Below are 24,330 nucleotides of genomic sequence, written 5' to 3'. Positions count from 1 at the left end.
GACGTACCTACAGTTTGTCTTATGAAACAAATAAGAAAATATGTTAATTTAATTCTAGTCTTTGAAGAAAGGGTGACACAAATGTGCAATCTTTTACCAGTCTTTAGGCTCACAGGTCATCAAAAAGAAAAATGGTCTGGTTATTTAAAAGGATTATGGACCCTCTAGCATCACAAGCCAACAATTATCTATGGTTCCATAATCAAATTTTGATTTCGCACCCTCCCCAGTCAAAAACTGGCAACTGGAGAAGATTTCTTCAGTTATGGATTGCCACAATGCACTCTGTGACCCTTTGTGGAAGGGTGAAAGACAATTCACTGAGCCTTGCCTGAGGAATAGAAGCTCATGGATGGAAAGTATGACTTTACAATGAATTCAATTACTATGCATACCTTTTGCATGCAGCCTTTGCGATGCACTCATGTGGGCAGGGAAAATTAAAATTGTTCCACTCGGCAGGAGCAAAAGGAAAGCTTCTTCCACAGGGCAGGAGCAATGCTGGCTCCAACTTGCACCCAAAAGGGATGCTTGCAGGGGAACTGGTGGGCTGCGGTGGTGGTCTTGCCTGCCCACTTCCAACCTTAGAAAGGCTGTAGGGTGCCCTGGGTGGGAACCAGGCCACCGCAAAGTTAAACACAAAGAATTGCTGACTCCTGCACAGCTCCTTAGAATGGGGTGGCTCATAGAGAGCCAGTGGCAAGGGCTCCCCCCTACACATGCATCATAAAAAAAAATGTAGGATGCCCAAGGTGGGCACTGGGACAGTGATTAAAAAAAATAACATAATAATAATTGCTGACTCCTGCTTGGCCTTGTGGAATGGGGTCAGTTGCAGGGAGCTGGAGCCCACATGCTTCTCCATGACCCACAGTGAAAAATTTAACATGGTGGTGTACAGGTTGGGCACCAGGACACCAAAAACCTCAAAAGAAAACAAAATAAATAAATGAGTGGAAAGAGTTTCAAGGAAGGAGCAGGTACACCACCAAGCATTCTTTTAATTTTGTGGGAGTCATCTCCTCAGTCATTAGATCTATGACCCCAGAAGAGTTTACTACATTTTTTTTCAAAATACACCTAGCTAAACCTCTGTGCACTTCAGCTGGAGTGCAGAACCCTCTTGTGGTTCTTTTTATGGCTGTATTTTGTGGGCTGGGAAATGGTAGATGAAAGACTAATAAAATATTCTTACTTTTTTCATGACTAACACTTTTATTAAGCATTGCACTATGTGAATTATTAAAATATACATTTGATAATAATTATTGGTAATTTTTGACAAAGACAACCTGTCTGCTTCATGTATATATTGATATTTCCCGACCCCTTCATAAAACCAATAGGCTCACATTTTATATTTTGGTGTTCTGATAATTTGACAGAGTTAGTATGTCTGTCTTACTTAAATTGACAACCTTTTCTAACATCACATAGCCAGCTGTATTTGCCCATGGCATTTGGGTGCCAGGCCCTGTGCTCAACCCACTGCGTCCATGGGCTAGGTTCTGTGGCCATCCCCATGCTGTGCACAATAATTTCTTCCTGAAGGGGCCAACACAATGTAAGTTTGTGGTGCAGGGTAGCAGCAAGAAACACTGGTCTAAGATTATTTCTTTGTGCTTTGTTATTGAGCGATGTCAGTAATGTATAGTATATTCTCCCATTTGTTTCAGCCATGTTTGTGTGCATGGATTACAGATTCAGGATACAGAAACATGGATTAGATCTGATCTAGCTATTTTATGTACTTTGTAAAGTCTGGAAATATTAAAATCACATTGGATCATTTGGCATTTTTTAATGTGTTCACTGATGGGTGAAATGGCTGGCTCAAAAGAATCTTGGCCAATATGTGCTTTTATCCACTGACACAGCATGTGTAAACCCTTTTATACATAAACCCCCTTTTCTAAAACGTTAGTATTTATAGCAAGTCAACTGCCAAAGACCCCAGGCTATAAACATTCAATGTCAATTCCTTAATAATTATTTTATTTTATTTAAAAAACAACTTTCTTGTGTTGTTAAGGCATGCATAGCCATGGTGCAAATACTTACCTGTGTGGTACTTACCTGAGTAGTAAAGGTATTAAATGGGAAAGACTGCATTCTAAAGACTGTTTCCCAAATGACAGCCTCTATTGTTGCCACAAACCCTCTTGGCTGAACCCTTCACCAACTTTTTCCAGTGGCAGGAGATTATTCTTTACATCCACTTCATATCACTTTTTACCCACCAACTTGACCTGGGGGCCTATAAGTGACCCTGCAGACATATTCACCCAACAACTATTTAGTTCCTACAACCTGAACCATGTTACTGGAATTGAGCCCATTAGAATAGCACTGCCAAAAGCTTTTCAATTTCCCCAATGTGCAGGATGCAGAATGTAGGTGCTCAATTACAGTTAATACTTTATGAGTGGGGTCATCTACTCATCAAACATTCACTGTCCTGTCATGCTTAATATTAACAGGAGCCCTTGATGTTCCTTACTGCATAGGGTTATTGGTGTTCAACATTTTCAGGTTCAATTAGTGCCCTGCCCCCCTTGTAGAGCATGTTAGAAAAAAAAGTGCAACACGAAAATAACAATATACAAGAAAGAACAAAAGTAATGCTTTGCAATGCTCACAAAATAAAGGAACAAATATTGAGGGGGTGTCCCTGTATTTATTGCTTCTCTGGAGTGAAAGCTGCAATCTACCAAAGATTGAGAAATAGGACAAATAACTTAAACAATCACTCCTCTAACAAACACCGTAAAATATGTCTATGAGACACAAAAATACATTTGCGTATGAAGAAATGAATTAATCACCTTTTTAAATATTACAAATTGCAAAGTTCAGCAATCGTGCACTCAGTATTTAATTTTGCATTTGTTTTACCACAAACATGCTTCAATGTGGGTACAAAGATCCATCAATCTTCTTTTCAAAACAAACAGTTTTACTGTCCATACAATATCATATAATCTATCAAAACCCATAATTTTCGGACTAAAGTGTTCACTGGTGGTTATACATTAGAATTTCAAAGATATAAACCACTATTCAGGCCGCCATTCACAAAGACACATATATTTCTTTAAGTGTCTCAGCTTATTCAACTGCTGGAGCATCAGCTTTAGGCAATGTCCATTTATGAATTTGTCTCCTTAACAATACTGGTGTTGACACGTTTCGGCCTGTATGATTTATTGGCCTCATCAGGACTTATGAAATACAAAATCAACTAAATTACATTTATTTACACTAAATAAAAAAACTTCCACCTATAAATCATCCTTTTTAAACATATCCTTCTCAAATCAAAGTTGCATATCTACATGCTTTGAGCCACCATTCCAGAGTGTGGACGTATGTGTAGTTAGATGCATACTAGGGACCCATGAATCGGCCAAGGCACACCTTACAAAGAGAAATTTTCACCTACATTGTGGCATAGACTTAACCATGCATTAAAAAAGGCGTAAGGTGTTAATGTAAAGTAGTGCTCTTCACTTAATGCCAGACACATTCTCAAGAGAGCAACCTATTGGTACCTGTGCTTGCCATTATTTTCATCTTTCCGTAAACTGGAGAAGCACACAAACCGCTTCTTATAAGTCAATGTTGGGTGAACAGGTGAAAACAAAATGTATGCTATATCCAACATATATACCTGGAGTGTGTTAGTGTCACAAAATAAGGCTTACCAATGGTTTGTTTTTAGACCGAACACAGATAACTTCCTGTTGAATGCAAAGCGGTACACTGTCATTGGCCTAAATCTATTTCTGCTTACCAATTATGTCATGCTTTAGAGATTTAGGCCCATTTTTATACTTTTTTAGCGCCTCATTTGCGCCGCTTTTTGACGCAAAAAAGCGCGAATTAACAAAATACTATTGTATTTTTTAAGTTTGCGCCGTTTTTGCGTCAAAAAATGACGCAAATGCGTCACTTAGAAAAGTATAAATGTGGGCCTTAACACTTAATGCAACTATACTTTGAGCGCGTAGATCTTCAACCTCTCGCTATTCTGTATTGCATTTGTGTAGGAGGCTTGCCCTCTATGTAGTGTGCAAAGCTAGGCAGACTGTGCAGGGGATCCAGGCAACCACATGTTGGTTTACAGGGGTAAAAATGAGATCATCTGATACTCTAATTTTTAAGGTAGTTTGGTCGAGCAGTTAGGCAATCTTGGAGAACTGCAAAGCATTTGTTGTACTCAAAGTATCAATCATGCAACTCACACACTCAAAGCAATAACTCAAGACCATTTTTTTTAAAACAGTTTACATTTTTATGTAATTTTTAAGACCAAGATTATCAAAATTGATTAGGTACTTTCTGAGATATGAATTTTTTAATTTTAATAAAAGTCTTTTGTGCATAATTAAGCACCTTAGGAATCAATGGAAGTTCACCTTTAATAATACATATAATAAAATGGTACCCTTGGTTTACCAAGTCCTTCTTTTGCAGGTAGGTCGAGGTCGTCGATGGGTACACTGTGCCACCTGGAGAAGTTTGGGTGGCTCCTGGTTCTGGTGTGAGCAGCGATGAAAGATCTCTAGAGCTGGTGCAGGGCCACTGCGGGGGACCACTTGGAAAAGCACTGCAGAGGTAGGTTTAAAGATGGTTCCTTAGCGTCCCCTTGGAGTGGTGAGGTCACAAGGGGCGGGGGACCCTTAGGGCACAGCAGGTTCTTCAGTGCAGGGCACAGGGCGGTCAGGTGCAGAGCGAAATGGTGAGCCAGGAGTTGTGTGCAAGGATGCCCTCTGGAACAGGAGGTTAGTCGGTTCAACGGTTGTTTACAAGACAACAGGGCACTCTGGTGGGAGGTCCAGGGTGTTCCTGAAGGCCCTTGGCTAGGGCTTCCTCCTGGTCCTTTTTAAGCCCCATGCGGGCTGGTTCTCTTGGTGTCTGATGTTTGCTGACCAATACAAAGGTATTGATACTGTTTGACCACTGGAGGGTGCAGTTCCACCAAACTTGGCACACTTGCAAGGTTTGGCCTCAAGCAGGGTGGGTGTGTTGTTGGGTCTAGCTACAACTACCGGTTTGGGAGTTAGCAGCTGATCAGTGAAATGACCGTCACTCACTTGCTGGTTACTTGCTTTTGATGAGTGGTACCTCCACTCTAGAGGGAGTTCTATGGCAATTTTCAAGCCTGGAGGTCCAATGGGGTTCTTTAGAGTTTTTCCAGTTTCCCAGCAGCTTGTCACTGGTGATTGTTGGGTACTGGGTGCAGCAGGTGCCTTTTCTTTGTTGCAGTAGGTCCACAATTCTTGTGCCTTGGATCTTTTTGGTGCTGGTCTTCTTTTGTCCATTGAATCTGATTTCCTGGTCTAGGGGTGCCTACTAAATACTGTATTTAGTGGGCATTTTAGGGGCACCTGGTAATGACCAATGGGTCACCTACCTTTGGGTGGTTACACCCCCTAAAGTGACTACTTCCTGTTGGGAGGGTTACTTCCCTATCCATAGTTGGCTATTTTCCATCCATCCAAGACAGAGGAAAATGAAATGGAGTGCCCACCTCGCAGGCAAGACTTTAGGGGTGGTGCATGGTAGGTTGGGCCACTCCTCCTACTCTTTATTTGAGTTTCTGCTGTTGCTCCCCCCAAAAGTGAGGGTTTGCAATGGGGATGCGATCTGCTGCTAGCAGCAGGCCTGAGGGTTGAGTTTCAAAGGAGGTTTGCCCTTTGAAGCTCGCCGCAAGGGCAGTGCACATTCTTGAGGGAGGGGGTGTTGGCACCTACACCCAGGAAGGGCTTTGTTCTACAAACTAGAGAGACAGATCTCTCCCCCAAGGTTTGTAGATTGGGTGTAAGGAGGTGGGAGTCTGGATAGAACCAGTCAGCAACCATGGCAGGGTAGTTTGATTCTGCAGGTGGCACCTCTAAGGTGACCCCTGGGTACATTTAGGGATACATTCCATACTAGTACCAGTTTGGATTTATCATTCTGAGCAAACCAGGGTTCTAAGTGGTCATCATTTAGCTGGGAAACTCGTATTAACCAGTGTCCAGCACATGTATTAAAATGACTGCTCTGTTCACTCGCTATGCCCCAGGTTTGGCAAGGACACAGTGGGGTCATATTGCTCATGCAACTATGTCCTCACATATGATATGGTGCACCCTGCCTCAGGACTGGAAGGCCTGCCAGATGGGTATCTTACCCATTGCATATACAGTTTATGGTAGACAGGGCACACAGGTCGAGTTTGTGTTTTAGGCTTGCACCAGGACACCCAGCCTGCAGTGGAAGTGCTGGTGGCATCTGGATGTATGGCCCTAGAGGGTGACACAATCAGTGCTGATGCGCTCAGGGGCCTACCCTTAGTACCCCCTGCTCAGGGTTCCTAAGTTCTTTTTACCAGGGACTTATAGTGGTAGCTACAGGTGTATCCAATTGTGCCAATGCATAACAACTGTTTTAAGGAAAGAGCTCTGCCCCAGGGAAATTGGTTAGCGGCGCCCTGGCCACTACAATTTCTAGGCTACATTATACTTTAAGTAAAAAGTGGGGGGCTAACTATGTCAAAAAGAGGCCTTTTCTCACAGTTAGAAAGTTAGCATTTGCCATCTCATACTGGAATAAGAACCACACGCATTTGCCAGAGTCTTTTTGAGTATTGTAACAATCAAAGAAGGACTAGACTTTATGGTGATTCCATAAGATTGGGCGCAGCCATCTTAAAAGAGTGCTTATCAACTGAAATAGTCATATACTTTTAAACATCGCATCTTCTTGGGGGCAATCAATGAACCTAGCTGAAATAGAAAAGACCTCATATGTAAAAAAAATCCCTTCTGAATATTATACTAAAAGGACTGACCTTTAAAATGGTACTCTACGATTCATTGTGACAAACTCTGGGGATGGTTGCAGCCACTTTGTAAGGGTACACACAAACCTTTCATGACTATTAGTATCACTAATGGTATCACTCATTATTTGTTGCTTACATAATGCCTTGTCAAACTTATTCATTTAGCAAAGTGCACTGCATGTATTAAATTTAATAGCATATATAAACAAACATCTGTCATGCCTCAGAGGCATATAAATGATGCACATTCTTGGATAATCAACAACAGGCTATATACAAAGCTTAGTCACTTGATTGAAATGACAGAGTGTAACTATTTCAAAACTGACAGTTTGCATATACTTCATTCAAAATCTCATGTCTACCTGATTAGTGTCCATAATTCGGCGGCATCATTTAAACCAGATCTCACTCTCTTCAATTTTTCAGCATTGGTGCCTCTTGTTTATTCAGCAAATCTGCTGTACACAACACTTTGAGGCCTTCCTTGATAACAAAAACTACTGACCATTTTATATCGTATTCTGAATGATTTAGTGAAGTAAAATGATACACTGATGGGCACCAAGTGTGCTGCAGCTGAGTTTTGAAACATGTTGCCGAATTATGGTTTTAACAGATTGAGAAGTTTTCCAATATATGCATATATATATTTTTTGTATTGCAATTTGAAAAACAAACTGACTATGAAATGTTTACACAGTTAATCATGATGTTTTTTGTGTTTGACACAAAATGGCATGCAGTACATCCTTGGTAGAAACTTGGTAGATCAAGAGGGTGTTGTGTACTCCGTTTTGCCCTTACCAAACAATCTTTTAAGTTATTTCCCCTTTTAAATGCCACCAAAGTGTTCAGAATATCAGATTGTCTTAAAATGCTCCAATTACGCTGTATGATTTTTTTTATCTTATTGACTTTTGGATTGTAAGGAAAAACACATGTTAAAGGGCAGGATTCTCCTTTCTGTTTTGGAGTGAGTAAAGATTCATGTGGTGTATACCATACCCGCTTCATTGCATTTTTCACTAATCTCTTGGGATTAACCCTTCTGATCAATGTATCTTTCAAGATAGAGGCATTTGTGAAATAATCATCCTTCATGGAACAATTTCTACGTATACATAGAAATTGCCCATATGGTAAGTTATCTTTTTGTGATAGTGTATGACCACTTGTGAAATGTAATAAAGTGTTGTGGTCTGTTTTTTTTGTATATAAATCAACCTGCAATACTTTTTTTATCACTAAACATTCTAATATCCAAACATTTAACTGAGTGCTTGTCTTATGTCATAGTAAACCTCAAGTCCTCAACTCGATTGGTCAACCAATTATGAAAATCATTAAAAGATTCTTGAGAACCTTCCCATATCATAAAAACATCATTGATATACCTATATCAACAAATTGGCTGTGTGTAGGGATTGTTGTTGTTGTCATAAATCCATTTAGCCTCAGAAAGAAAATGAAAAGGTTTGCTACTTCTGGGCGGAAGCTACAACCCATAGCAACTCCTTTGACTTGCAAGAATAAATCTTCTCTAAACATGAAACTGCTGTTTTTAAGATACAATGTTGCAAGTTCAACTAGGAATTCAGTAGGTACCGCATGGGGATGTGGTCTACCATCTAAGGCAGCTTCAAGTACCACCAATGCCTCATCTTGTGGTATGTTAGTATACAGTGATTCAGTGTCACATGTTACTAGGATTTGTGTGTCATTGTTGAAAATGTTATTTATACAATCTATAGAAACTTCTATATAAGAACATGTGGCTACAACCAAAGGTTTAAAAAACACATTCACATATTAGGCTAGAGGCTCTAAAAGTGAACCGCATGCTAAAATAATTAGATGGCCAGGTGGATTATTCAGACTCTTGTGTACTTTCGGCAAAATATATATTGCTGGCATAGGGGATTACTTTGGTTAAGAAATTCATATTCCTTGGCAGAAAGCCATTTTTCCTCAAGTGCCCGCTTAATAATGTGTTCGGTTCTCTGATTGAGTCCTGTAATGTGAGAGGGATCTATCCTACAATAGTGTCTATTGTATTGCAGTTGTCTAAAGAAATCTGCATCATATTGTTCGGCCTCTAAAATGATACTACCTCCCTTGTCACCTGCCTTTATAACTATTTGTTCATCGTTTGCTAGTTGTTTAAGGCACATCCTTTCTGCTTTTGTAAGGTTATCGCTATAAAGAATTCTCTTCTCATTTTTTAATTCCATGTCTTTTAAAACCACATTCTCAAATGTTAATACATGTGATGGCATCTTTGAGGTAGGTGAAGAAAACTTAGACCTCTTATATAGTCCAGTTAAAATATTTTCTCTCTCTCTGGCTTTATCACCAAAGTACACCTTTAGGCATACCTTCAAGAATTTCTGTTTTGGTTTCGATGGGATCTTGCACCTGTAATGGAACAAAAGATAATCCCTTACTAAGTATTCGAATTTCCAATTCAGGTAACGTTTTTTTTTTACAAATTGTAAATGGGTATCAGCTCTGTCGCTTCAGCCATTGTTGTTACTGTTTGTACACTCTTCTCCTTGTCCGAATCTTCCCGCTTCCCTGTCCTTGAGCTCTTCCTCCTCCTCTGCCTCGTTTGTTGCCGCTCACTAAAACAATAGTTGATTTAAAGGGGGAAAGCCTGGGCTATATGCTTCTGAAGAGCTACAGCTGGAATCTAATGATGCATCAGAGAAGGTTAGAAACCGCCTTCTTGACCTTCCTGGATACCATTGTTTTGAAGGGGTACTGGTCTGATAGTAATCTTCTTTTAAATATGGCTAAACTTTTTCTATACTGAAGTTTTTGATATCATGGGAAACCTTCGTCATTTTTTGATTTGTAGTCACTGTTTTGAATTTCGCAATCACTTTATCTACTTCTTCTTACAGTCGTTTACTGTTTGCAATAGTTGTATCACCAACTATTTCCCTTTCCAATGCTTCTGTCTCTTTGAGTTATAAGTTTCTTATCCTTAATGCTGTCTCTAAAAACAAAGCCAACCAATCTCTGGAACACTTTGTTCCTACTCCACTAATTTGACTGAGATAATGCTTATCTTTGAGTGAGTTGTAAACCAGAAACGCAATTAGTGGTGTAACGAAACTTGAGAAGGTCCCCCTGCAAAGTACACGGAGCCCCCCCAGACCCAGTCAGGAGCTCTCATGTCAGGGGCCTGCCACCAGGGCACAGTGCCAGCTGTGCTTAGGGGCCCCCCTTTAACTCAGCCCCCCCTGCACTGTAGGGGCTAATGTTACGACACTGAATGGAGTGAAAAGCTCTGTGAGGTCAGGGGCGCCTTCCTGGGAGGATGATAAGTAGAGCACAACATTACTAGCGTTTCCTGCATAGCTAGAAATGGAGCTCTGAGAACAGCTAGATATATTGTAGCCTTTATCCTTTCTCAAAAGTGACCTCTGGTTACACACGGGCCCTGATTCTGATTCTGGCGGGCGGCGGAGGCCGCCCGCCAGAATTCAGCCCTCCATAATACCGCTCCGCGGTCAAAAGACCGCGGAGGGTATTATGAGTTTTTCCCTGGGCTGGCGGGCGGTCTCCAAAAGACCGCCCGCCAGCCCAGGGAAAAACTCCCTTCCCACGAGGATGCCGGCTCGTAATCGAGCCGGCGGAGTGGGAAGGTGCGACGGGTGCTGTTGCACCCGTCGCGTATTTCAGTGTCTGCTAGGCAGACACTGAAATACTTTGTGGGGCCCTCTTACGGGGGCCCCTGCCGTGCCCATGCCATTGGCATGGGCACGGCAGGGGCCCCCAGGGGCCCCGCGGCACCCCCTACCGCCATCCTGTTCCTGGCGGGCGAACCGCCAGGAACAGGATGGCGGTAGGGGGTGTCAGAATCCCCCATGGCGGCGCAGCAAGCTGCGCCGCCATGGGGGATTCTAAGGGCAGCGGTAAACCGGCGGGAGACCGCCGGTTTACCCTTTCTGACCGCGGCCAAACCGCCGCGGTCAGAATGCCCTGCGGGGCACCGCCGGTGGTTAGAATGAGGGCCACAGTGTTACTGCACTCTTATACTAGGGGGCTCTCTAAAGTGGTTGTAGTGCTTCTAGTTTTCACTGTATTTGCCTTTGCATTTCCAAATGGACAGTTAGCTATTTTGTGTGATACTATATATGTTTGCGCTTTCTTACATTTACTTTTATTATTTTTCTTTTGTTTTACGATGCCCCTATGAAATCAGCAACCTTCAGCTGGCTAGAATCTGCTGTTACTTGTGTTCCTGTCAATAGGAGAACTTGCTTGAAGGTTTTGGGTTCACTCTTCTTATAGGTGCAGCACCAACACTGATTTGCTTATTGTTGGTATCAGCACCAAGTGGCACAGTGGGTATAAAACAATGGACTAAAATGTAACCGTAAGTGATCATCAGGTTAATTTAAGCATTTGTTCCATCCCTTTTTTATTTGTTACATAAAAACATCAAGAAACGTGCTACATTTCTGCTACCATTAATATTGTTTAAAAGGATTGCCTTTGGAAAAAGGACAACATAATACATTTTTGCATTGACTGATATTTTGTTAGTGCAAGCCCTGTGCCCAGAACCCTCTATTGTGGTCACATTCAAGTGTCAGCAGGATGCGGACTAAGGAGCATATTTTTACTTTTTGACGCAAAACTGCGAAAACGCAGTTTTGCGTCAAAACATTTAGTGCTGGCTAGCGCCATTTTTTAATGCCACCTGGTCTTCATATTTCTACTAACACTGGGTGGGGCTAAAAACTGGTTAGAGTCAAAATTTCTGACGTTAACCATTGCGCCTTGTTGTAAAGCAAAATGACGTTAACGTCGGAAAAATGACTCTAACCTGTTTTATGACACGTAAACATGTCACAAAACAGATATGCACCATTTTTACCCGCATTAGCGTCAAATTAAGATGCTAATGCAACAAAACAGTGCAAAGGAGAGTCAAAACAGACACAGAAAGTCAGGAGAGACCTCGGGGTGAGCCCAGACAACCAGGAACCAGCAGGAGGCCACACATAAGTCCCAGGGGAGGGGAGAAGAAAAAGCACTAGTGTTGTTTCAGTGCGGATGAGCATGAAACTCTTGTGAGAGAGGTGACAGAGCACCAGCAACAACTATTCGTCACCTCCAAATTGCCAATTGGTAGGAGAGATGCAATGTGGCAGCAGATAGTTGATAAGATAAAAAGTGTGGCAGAGGTGAGAAGAACAGTAACTGAGTGCAAGAAATGCTGGCATGATTGCAAGAGAAAGACAAAGGAGAAAATGTCAAGGAAGAGAAAGGTAGCACTGCAAACTATAGGTGGAAGTCCAGCACCACAAGAGGACCTGGACGAAATGGAGGAGATGGTTGCAGCGGTCATTCCAGAGGAACTGGTCACTGCTGTGGCAGGACAGGACAGAGCAGACTATCAGGAAACACCACAAATGCAGTGTAAGCTATGTGGGGAAAATAATGCAAAAATTGTCAAGTGCAAGAAGGGGGAGGCACATAGGACACACTCAATGCATGTCAATGGAGCGCAAAGGGACACATTGCACATGAAGCAAGTTGCACAATTCAAACATAAGCAACATATGTACATACGCCTTGGTAGTGCCATGCACCGCAACACATATACAACCTGGACATATGTTAACCGCCAGGGATAAATACCTACATGTACATATGCAGCACATAGGATGGAAGGCATATGTAATGACTGTGTCATCACAACATCCCTTGCATATAGTCAAACAAACCCTACCAACACAACTAACACATCAGAGAATAGGAAGTCAGTCAATACAATATCTGAGGTTACATCATGGTGGTGTCCCTTGCAGAAACACCTTGCAACGGCCTTCTCTCATTCCCAAAACACATGTGTGCTGCATCTTACAGCACACCATGCATTGAAACTTTTCCCAACAGTACCGACATATGCCGGAAGCACCAACACCCCACATATAAACAACACATCCCCATAAGGCAGCCACAACTCCACAATGCAGTAAGGATACCACTCTAGGTGCAGGGAAAATTAATCTGGGCAGGCACTGGGGAAATAGCAGGGTGGTCCTGTATCACCGGAGACATGCCACTGCCCAGTGTAACTAAACTGGTGTAGTGTGGAGCCACACATTTTGAAGCTGATCATAACTGTGCCACTAGAGAAAATATGCTCCACAGACTGCAATATGTAGGTCACAAAACAAACAGGCTGACCACACAACTACTCTGACACAACCATGTGAGACACATAGAAATGGGGAAAGAACCACACAAATACAACAGATGCTGTACGTCTGCGAACATAATGGAGTACAATACCACATTCATGGATGGGGGATGGTGCATGGGCCAGGTTGTTGTTTGTAAGACTACTAGTGTAGTGTACTCATTGCTGTTGGCAGTATGAGTAACAAGCTGGGATGGCAGGCCAAAATCTGTATCTTCATGGTAGCTCTGTGGGGCAGTTACCACTACATTGTTGATGGACCAAATAGAGTCACTACCCGTCTTTGGGTGCATTGGGTGTGGCAGGATATGCTGCTCTTCACTCAGCAAATCAGGCAGTGAAAAGCGCAAAGGGCCTGGACATGGGGCCCCTTACACTGCCCATGCCAGGTGCATGGGCTGTGCAGGGGCACCCAGAGTCTCACCACATCACATCACGACCAACCTTTGCATGTGGATTTCACTGCCATGCGAAAGGTGGTGGAAAAGCAGGAACATACCTCCAATATCAAGTCAGTGATGTGACATGTCAACTGCCACATCACTGAAAGATTGCTTTTACACCATCTCATTGCAGAGGATGATGGCTCTCCTGCTGATCTGCCTGTCCTGGAGTTCCCCAATGACCTGGATGACCAGCTGACAACCATCAGCCAAGAGACCCTCCAAGAAGTCCTGGTATCCCTCCAAACACCACCTCCAGTTGCAAGGAGGACAAATAATGTAGCAGCCATCCCAGATGCCCCACCCAACACCCCAATAGTACAACCTGCCAGCACCCACACAGGTCAGGACTTCAAGATGGGTGGTGCCCGTCAGACATTGCAGCGCCGGTCTGACGAGGAGCTTGTCCGATGATGAAGCATGACACCCAACTGGGTGTGTGAGGACTCTTGCTCCTACTAAATAGGATCCTAGAGTACTTTCCCTGTCTCTCCTTGGTCTCTTAGGAACAGTGTATTGCATTAGCAGTAACTTTCATTGGAGGGTATACACTGGACCTTTAATCCTCCTAATCCCCTGTATTTTTGATGTGTTCAGGACTTCAAGGACACAGGGACTACCATTGAGAGGACATTGGTAGTAGTCCAGCAGGAACTGGCCAAGCACGTGTGGGTGGGGATGGAGACCGTAGCAGCCAGCCTAGAGGGAATGCACATGTGCCTCATGAAGGCCAATGAACATACAACAGCCAAACGAGGCACACACTCCCCACTGCATGGAGTCCAGCAGTCTGAGGGACATAGCTGCTGCCAAGAGGGAGAGACCACAACTGCCCTCCCAAACTGGCAGCAGTGTGCTTGAGAACAAGATGGACTCCTTGCAGCAGGAACTAGCATCCCTCAGGGCCGACATGGCTGCCTACCACTGGGATGTTGCTGCTATCCTGAAGAATCAGCGGATCCTCCTTGCTACAGTGATGCCATAAGTTGTTCCACAAAAGGCAGCTTCCGGTAATTCGGATGCCACACCTTCAACCACTGAAGTGTGTGTGGCCCCCTCTTCCCCACCACCACGACCGTCAAGGGCAGAGGAGACACCACACACATCAGAGGATGAAGATGTGGAACAGATCACCTTCACTCTGAAGAGTACCCGGTAGCACCAGCCTATGCCACATGGATGGTGTTCTCCTTTGTCCTGTGCTTGAGATCATGCCAGTGATAGCATTGTTTGATATGTGCACTCTTCACCCACACTCTGTTATCTGTCTGCTATGGACTGTCCTTGTCTCTCACTTACCAATTGGCAATTATTGTTCCTCCGCACTTAACGACACGTCACCCAAGCATGTTCCATGACATGTGCCTCAACCCTGGACTTGTATTGTGTCACCACTGGATGGAGTTCACAAATAGGGTCACTTACTTGGACATTGTAAAAATCGCACTACAAGACTTGTAAATAAACACCTCCTACACAAACGGCATGTCTTTGTGTATTGTGATCCATCTACTATGCTTAGTAATTGCGATGTGTGTAACCTTGTCATTAGTCATAGAGTGTCAGTGCAAGAGTGCAGGACAGTGGGGGCACTTACCTACACACAAGGTCCCAAAATGACAAATGTCAATGCTGGTCTCATCCCCTACAAGCAATTCACTGAGTATGTTACAAATGAAGAACACTTGTATGCTTCACTCACTAAATACGGATTAAATATGGCAGGAATAGCTGTGGAACTGTTCTAGGGCAATATCATCAGCTGGGAGTACCAGTGATACACATTAGTGGGCTATAGAGGTACCTAACCTTATTAGAGATTGCCACCAGTCAGTTTAGCAGGATAGAGTTCAAATTTAGGCTGTTGTCAGATGTGCCACAGTTCCCAACATTCCTACACACGACCCCCAACACTGGCAGCTGAAGTACCACACCTACCTGTCCAATGCAAAGTAAACATAGTCACCTTGAGTGGTGGGTACACTGGATGGCAGATGCATGGTGTAGGAAAGTCCTCCTTTTTGCCCTGGCCACCCCCAAACATTTTGGACAGGTACTGGTGGTTACTGACTCTTGGCTTTGCCCTGGGTACTGCTTACCAGTCCCAGGGCCAGTGCTCTGTTTAAAGTGGATATGCAAATTAGGCTAATTATAATTGGCAAAATTAACCCACCTATAAGTCCCTAGTATATGGGAGGGAATGGAGGTTTAGGGACCCCCAGCATAGGTAGTGCCCCCATAGGTGCACTGCTAAGGAGCCCAGTGTTATTTTAAAGGCAGGCATGCCTTGCTAGCTGCTTTTAAATTAAAGTTACATGCAAATTTGATTTTGGAATTAAGAGTAGTTCCAAAGTCTTAAACTACCTTATTGTTACATATACGTCACCCCTAAGGTGAGCCCTATGTGCCCCTAGGGCTGGGTGCCATGTAACTATAAGCAGGGACCTTATAAAAATAGTTTTGTAATCCCTGGTGAGGCAAAACAGCCTAATTCGTTTTTCCCTCATTGCAGTGAATGGTCTCCATGGGCTAGAATGGGGAGACTTTATTTTAATTTTAAAAGTCCCCTTAAGTAACAGATACCACAAGTTTGGTATCAAATGAATTATTATCACAAATCCTACAACTTGCAGTTGTGGGATTTAATATAACTTGTTCAGGAAAGAGATTTAAACTTTACCTGAAAAGTTCCCAACTTAAGCCCTGCAGTGTTTTTGCTGCTTTGCTCTGATTGGCCAGCCTCTGGCAGCCTGGTCAGGCTGCCTTGATGAGGTGTGAAGTGGCCTGGCTCAACACAAAGAGGTGGGCCTGGGGAGGAGATCTCCCCTCAGCAGATGGGGAAGCAGGAAGGGGGAGGGCTGCCAAACTGGTCTTCAAATCCTTAGGTGCCCCCTTGATTAGATTGGGAGAGGGCAGGAGAGGTGTGTGTTTAGGATTTTTAGCCACACCAGTGGGTGGGCTCAGCCAGATGTAACCTCCAAAAATCACCTTCAGCCATGATGGATTTTTGAGGAATGTTGCTCCCTGGGACTGATTTTTGCCACACTTCCCAGGAAGTGGTTATCACAGGGGGAAGGACCCTATCCCTGATTGGAGAACCAGGACCCCCCTGTTTTTCACCCAGGAGCAAGGATGAAACTGGCAGACCTGCACCCACACCTCAGATCCCTATCAGATTCCAACAAGGAAGAACTACAGGAGAAGAAGGACTGTCCTGCTGGACCCCTGGCTTGCACCAGGACACTGCAATCTGGATGACTGCACCAGCTGCACACTTGGGCTTCACCACAAGAAGGACTTTGCTTGGCTTCAACTGGTTCAAGGTTCGTGCTAACCAGAGTCCCCTGCACCAACTCCTGAAGAAACCAACCAGCTGACCACTGTCCAGTGGCCAAAAAGGAGTTTGTGCCAGGTGCATTTTGGGAGTTGTAGTCCGCACCCTCAAGGAGCATCTCAGAGCTTCTGGAACCTTGGGGTGAACTGTGGACCTCAAAAGAACCTTAAAATAACATCTGGAAGAAGATCCAGAAGTTTGGAGATGTTTGGAGAACTTTTGGAAAAAAGCTCCATAAAGGCACCAACCCGCAGCGGCAACTCTAGCCGGCTTGCCTCAACCGCTACCCAGCCTGACTTGCAGGTTTGTTCCGGTAAAGAAAATCCCCAAAAAAGTGACTAAGTCCGAACATAGGAAGTTGACTGGGACCCCCCAGGCAGTGTATCCGAAGAGGGCTCCAAGGACGTTGGATCAAGATTCGGTTTGCCCCGGTCGAAGGAATTTCACCTCGAAAAAATGACTAAGGGCCAGATGTACCAAAGGATTTTACCCATTCTGTGTCGATGAAAAAAGGCTTTAGTACATATGGCCCTAAGTCCGAAGGTAAAAATCTCCACTGAGGGCCTCCGAAATGCGTATACGAGGAAGAGTTCCAAGAGGTCGGATTGAACTGGCAGGTTCATCCCGCTGAAGAAAATCTCCAGAAAAACGACTAAGTCCTAAGATAAACTTTTGACTGAGGCCTCCCGTGGGCTGTAGCTGAGCCGGGCTCCTTTGCGGTCGGCCTTAAACTTTGACTTTTCACTGGTCGAGGTGCCACCAGACGACCAGATTAGTGTTTTTTGTTTCTATGTGCTAGAAAGCAATAATTCTTTACAAATTCATATCTCCGGTTCCCCTTATCCAATTTTATTTGTTTTAGTGTCATTTTAAAGCTAAAAACATTTCCTATTTTGTAAACTGTTTCCTAATTTTTATTTAATTACTGTTTTGGGATATTTGAATGCTTTACGCTTTGTCTCCTAAATTAATCCTTGTCGCTCGTTGCCAAGCTACCACGGGTTGAGCTGGGTTTAATTTACTGAGACCTAACTGGACCTAAGTGGAGGTTAGTGGTCTATTGCTAAGTGTAGGTACTTACCTGCCCTTACCAATAACCCATTTTCCAACGCATGGACAAGTAGATGTGTTGTTGCTGTCAATGTGACTGCTCAATTATCAATAGGTGATGCACATGTCAAGAGAGGTATTCAGAGGCAGGACGGAATCCCTAGGCCAACACACAATTTGCACTGTGCACTCATGGGAAGACCCTGAGACACAAGCATATTACACAAAATGTAAAGGAGTACGTGCAAATGTTTATTAAAATGGAACTAAACTAAAAACAATAATAAAACCTACCCTATCCTATACTAACCTATTCTAACTAAACTTAACCAACAACTAAGGCTAACTACCCAATGCTAACCTTAACTAACACATTTATCCCTACAATCTAAACATTGCCCCCCCACCCCCTTAAGTTGCAAGGCACATGCAGGACAACAGATACTAATACTACACATATACTAACTAAATCTAAACAAATATATATATTGTTTTTTTTTTTTTTTTTTTTTTAATAAAAAACACCTAGATAACCTAACCTGACCCACCACCCACCCACCAATTAACACGTAATAAGTAAATAATCCACTCCCCAAATCCACTAATCCTATCGAAACTACATAACTACACTAACCTAACACTAACCCCCTAAAACCCACAATAAAACATACATTAAAATCATAAGGGAAGGGACAGAACTTGGAAATTGCAGTTCACTGATCACTCAAACTTTGTCCTTCTTTAATTTCTGCTTGGTTAATTTTATACTCTTGGTGTTAGCGGCCACCTCCTTCTCCAAACTGTCCAAACGTTTTAGGACCAGGGAAACATCCCTCTGCACATTCTTCAGCAATTTCGTGTCCATGGCAGCAGGTGGTGTGGGCTGTTGCACTGTTGTTGTTGTAGTTGCAGCCGATGTTGTAGGTGTGGTGCCAACTGTGCCCTCCTACTCTGCTGAGGAGCTCAGTGTCTGCTGTGCCTTCTGGGCCAGTGTGAGGACACCTTCTGGGAATGCCCACCAAACCCTTGTTGCCCTCTCTGCACAGTAGCGGCAAGCCATTTTTTGGAACCCAGATTCCACTGCCATGATATGGGGGTACCTCACCACCCTCTTTTGAAATGCATGCAACTCATCATTGGTCACGTTGGCAGCTGGTAAATTGAGGCAGGCAACCATCAGTGTCAGCATTGTGTGGAGTCTGTACAAATGTGTAGCTTACACTGCTAAATCGAAAAACACATGCCCTCCAACTCACATTCTAGAAAAGACAATGACCTTGATAAATGTAACGACAACGCTACCTTAGAATATTTATAACACTAAAGTGTGCATTGCTTTTGCGTAAAAAAGAATAATGCAAAGGCAGCGCTAACTTTACGTAGATCAGGCCCAAACTTCCTCATCATCTGTGTCGGTTTCCAACCATATATCACGAGTAACTTGGACATGTTACTGGGAGGATGGGATGCTGTTGGTAACCACGAGGGGTCAGAGCTGATAGGTACACATGCACGCCTGATCAATTTGACTGTCACCTACACTGTAAGCATCACATCTACCTACAAATGTGGTATTCATCTCCCCCTGAGCCTAAGGGGGGATGGCCATGCAATCCATCATCTCAACTATCCTGGTCATCCACCAAAGCCTTCCCACTCATACATGGAGTCAAGGAGTGGATCATATGTTAGGATGGCTGACAACTAGGAAGCTGGTATCCATAGGTCTCTCACACCTACATTCATGTGTCCAGGTGTAGACAGCCATCAATATCAGATCTGAAACTACTATTCCTTTCACACCCATTTCCATGCCTGCACACGTTTGGCCTGGACCTGCATGCAAGCTAATTACATTGCACATAAGTGTAACATATATGGAGTGCAAAAGTCAGAGCACCATGCTGGTGGAAAATTGCCAGCCCAGTCCTCCATCTTTATGACAATACAGGGATGAACCAAATTGGGTTAAATATGGTGCAGCCCTGTGTTGTGAGAATGATGGAGTGTGCCGTTGACAATATTCTCACAGGCTTGTCACCACATTGTGTACATGATGCTGGCCATTGTGCACCACAAGCCTCCCAAGATGTTACCGTCTGGTACTGCATGGGGATCCCTTAAATGGGCCATAATGTCAGCATCCAGCCTACTGGGATATCTGATAATTGGACTGCTTATCACATCTGGCACTGTATTCAACACACATGACTCACTCAGACCAAACCCTGGATTACTTCACATGACACACATTGTCACACTTACTGGATACATCTGGGTCCTCAAATTGTGCCACTTCCCCAATTGTGTACGGGGCAGGTCCATCTGTAAGACATGAATGGAAAATCATGCTTAGTGTCAAATCATAGTCACTCTGAGTGGACAACAAATTTCAGTGTCAACTAGTTTAGAGGAGTGAGCTAGTTATACTAGTAGAAAACAGTGCAACAGACACACAACTACGATCACACAATGACACAGACACTCAGGTGAGTTAGAGCCACACATCTGAACACTAATACTGGGCCAGAGACTCATGTAGTGCTACACCCTGCAACATCCATATGTGGGTCATCTAAAGAAGAAGTAACAACATGGTTTTAGGGGATTGTGTAAACAAACATGACACTAACTTGGCGCTTTGCAAAACCTATGACTCAGGTACCCAGGCATGTCTTGCAAGGCACCCAGAGGAGCTTTGTGATAGACATGCCACTTAATTTTAAGTCTGTAATGATCATGCGTTGATTAATCCATGACTGATGTGGCAAAGTTGTCTAATGGTATCAAATGCCCCATAGTCATTGCCCTCTAAGGTGGGTAAACCCCCTTTGCTAACATAAAGGCTGGGACAGTGGTCATGTGTGAGAAATGTTGACAAAGTTGCGCTATACATGCATTGTGCCTCTTTGTTGACACAATCCAGGGAACATATGGTAGGCTGGCAGTGCCTTGGCATTTCCTACATGACACTATGCCAGGGCACAGGTGTTGCTATGGCTCTGAAATGTGTGCCTTCATGATGGTTGTGCAGGACTCCTCAGACATCTGACCTGCATTGGTATGACTGTTGGACATGTGAACTCCAGGGCTAGACTGGTGCAGATGCACCTCATTCTGGTTGCATACAACCTGTCCACAAGCATTGCATGCACAACTCCAACTCATCTGCTACTGTCATCCAAGAGCAGTGAACAGTCAATAGTATGCCAATAGGAGACTCACCAACAGGGCCGCTGATCTCAGTCCCAAGGTGGTCGAGCAGATCCTGCTTCCTGGCCACCAGATCTGCCCAGAGATGTTTTAGCTGGTGCTCATTATCGCCGGTCCTGTAGACTCGGTTCAGGTGGTGGAACACCTTGCCCCATTGCAGCCGCCTGGCCTCGGTACGGTATCCCTGGATGTCCCTGCCACCCATCTCAATCATCATTGGCAGGTAGTGGAATACCAGCAACACAAATCCACTTAGCTCATCCTCTGACATCCTCGTCAACCTCCCCCCTACCAGACATGTCGAATATGTTCAAAGTTGACCACAAATATCAAGAAAGAAAAAAAAATGAAACTTAACCCCTCTAACTTATCCCAAATATCTCAAACGAGTAATTACCCTGGACAGACACCCTACAGGGCAAATACAAATATAGACAAAAACCACACAAAACCACAACTACAGGGACAAAAAGCACACAATATATGACAGGAGGGACACCACAAACTTCAATACACAACCAAGACTTAACCACCAGCTCCAAAACATGACCACACAGTCGCAAAGGCGCAGACTGTAAAGACAAAGTGAAACTACCCGCACTGTACCATGCTTGTAGACAGGATTTCCTATTACATCACTTCCTGTCCCCATATGTCACATTTTTCAGTTATGCATGTTTTTATTTGCTGCATTTGACATTTGTGAAGGTTTTTTTATGCATAACACATATGCATTGTTTACATTGATGCATGACGGTTATGCATCTATTTCCCTGAAGGCAGCATTGAGAGGAGTGCAAAGGTGGAATTCACGCTAAGGGCCCATGTGTCATTTTCTTTGCGTTTTAGGGTGTTTTAGACACATTTGCGTCATATTTTTTTTTTTTCTCGTTTCCTGCCTGCATGGTTTTTTGCATTGTCCTTAGATGCACCCTAAATCAACATACATGTGACATGGGCTGTGCTGTAGTGCGGCATATTGGGTATGGCCACATGTGGCAGTCCATGCAACCATGTGGTAAGGGTGTGATTGGTCTGTTTCACCAATGTGTGTGTTACAGATTCAACAAAATGCAAATTGTTGCCCATTATGCATATATGCATGTGTGACAAAAGTGTATCCACATAAATTTGGCATTCAGTACAATGCAATAGTTCTGATTGGTGATTGTGTATTGTGTTTTCGTATGTGATGTGTGATGTTGTCATACAGAGCATAATATTTAAAGCTACATACACAGCTCAGGCATTATTGATGATGGGTGAACCAATGCTACCTAAGAAATATTAACCAACAGCTGTCTCCATATGTAGATTTGGAGTTTATGGAGACTTGTATGAAGCCTGCATATTTGTCTGACATGTGTACATCTTTGGTACATAGTGTGCATGACACACTCTGCCTACATTCCACCCAGAAAATGTTTTGATCACAAAGGTTTGATTAAACTTGTTGGATTTACCAATGGTTACTGGTTTTGTGTGGTGGACCTGCAGCCCTAGCTACATATGTTCTCATCCATACTGGTGTGCATTCCACAGACATGTCCGTGCAATATATGAGGTCATGTGTGCCCTGTGTCAGGATTGGGACCCATGACAGTGGCAGGACAGATTTCCATGGATAGACTGTGCAGGCCCAACGTCCTCCATTGGATGTTATACCTGGGCAAATCATGAAGGCCATAGTTACCAATGATGTCCCCCCCTTGTCACACATGTTCCATGTAGCCATCGCAACTCTCACACTCAGTTGTGACAGTGTTCAGTTCCAACATGACTACATTTTTATTTTTTTACATCCATTACCTCATGTGTGGACTTCTGGCATACATTCTATTTGGACATGATGTAGTTGTGCGTGATGACCTATTGATTAACAAGTTGGCAATGTGGATGTACAAAATATGTTGTGGTCCATAGACTGTGTCCTTCAGTTGCCACATACCAGTGACAAGGCTGTTAGTGATGTGTGTGATGGTGGCAGTACAATCTTCCACATCACATATGATGTTGCAAGAGCACTTGTCAGATTCGTATTTGTGACATACTCCCTGCGGTTAGCCTCACATTCACATGGTATATGTAGTGGAGATTGAAGAGACCAAAGCAGGATTGGCTGTATAAGTGAAATGTTTATTTACAAAATTGACAAGGTGAATTAAGTGTTTCTTATGAGTAAAAGTTCTCAACTATGTGTTGTCTCTGGCATACCCCAGCAGCTTTGTTGTGCTGTTCCCCCTCCATATCATCCCACCATCCTCCTCCTCAGGCAGATCATCAACCTGATCATGCATAGAAACGTTCATCCACACACATATGTTGTGCAGGATGGCACGCATCAGGATGATTTTACACACAGTGGGTGGTGCTCGTAGGAGGCTACCTCCTGTTAGGTCCAGGCATCTTAATTTTGATTTCAGTATGCCAAATGTCCTTTCCACTATATTGCGTGCCTTACGATGTCCCTCACTGTATGCATGCTCTGCTGCTGCGCTTGGGTTTGCAAATGGGTCAGCATCCATAGCTGTATGCCATGACCCTGATCCCCTGCAAAAGAGAAAAGGTGTTAGTTGTTGTTAAGGCTTGCAACCGGTTTGTGATGTAGCACGGCAGTTGTTATTTTGAGTTGGTTGTGACTCATCGTGTTTGTGGTATGGTGTGAGTTCCTGTCCTTGTGCAAAGTTTTATTAGCACTGTGTTGTTGAACATGACAATCTTGGGTATTGGCTCAATGACCTGGGACATATGATTTGGAATCCTAACTGATGCTCAGTATGTATGTACCATGTGTTGTGTAGTGCACCCTTGTATCAGTGTGCTATCACTACAGGGGACATGACACATCCTCACAACACAATGGGGTCAGATTTGGTGACAATGTGGTAGCCCCACAGAGCCTGGACATCCCAGCCATTTTGACATGTGTCATTACAGATGCCGTGCAACACTTATGCCCATTTTAATGTGTAAGTGACAATGCACAACACAGCTCCAACATTAGTAGCACAGTGCTGCACCATGTTCACTATGCAGGAATTCACCATGTGTAACATTCTATTACGCAACCCTTTGTTCTCCCCTGCGCCAGCTCCTAACATGCAGCCATGCACCAACACTACCAATCTTGCACCAGGGTGCTTGGCTAGCTTCACTGTGGAGGTGCATGTATCTGTGCAGGAAGGGACACCTTCCGATATATATATATATGTTTTGATGGACAATTGGCTCTTTC

Source organism: Pleurodeles waltl, chromosome 2_2 (genome assembly GCF_031143425.1).
Source record: "Pleurodeles waltl isolate 20211129_DDA chromosome 2_2, aPleWal1.hap1.20221129, whole genome shotgun sequence".
NCBI lineage: Eukaryota > Metazoa > Chordata > Amphibia > Caudata > Salamandridae > Pleurodeles > Pleurodeles waltl.
Note: the sequence above shows the minus strand (reverse complement) of the source record.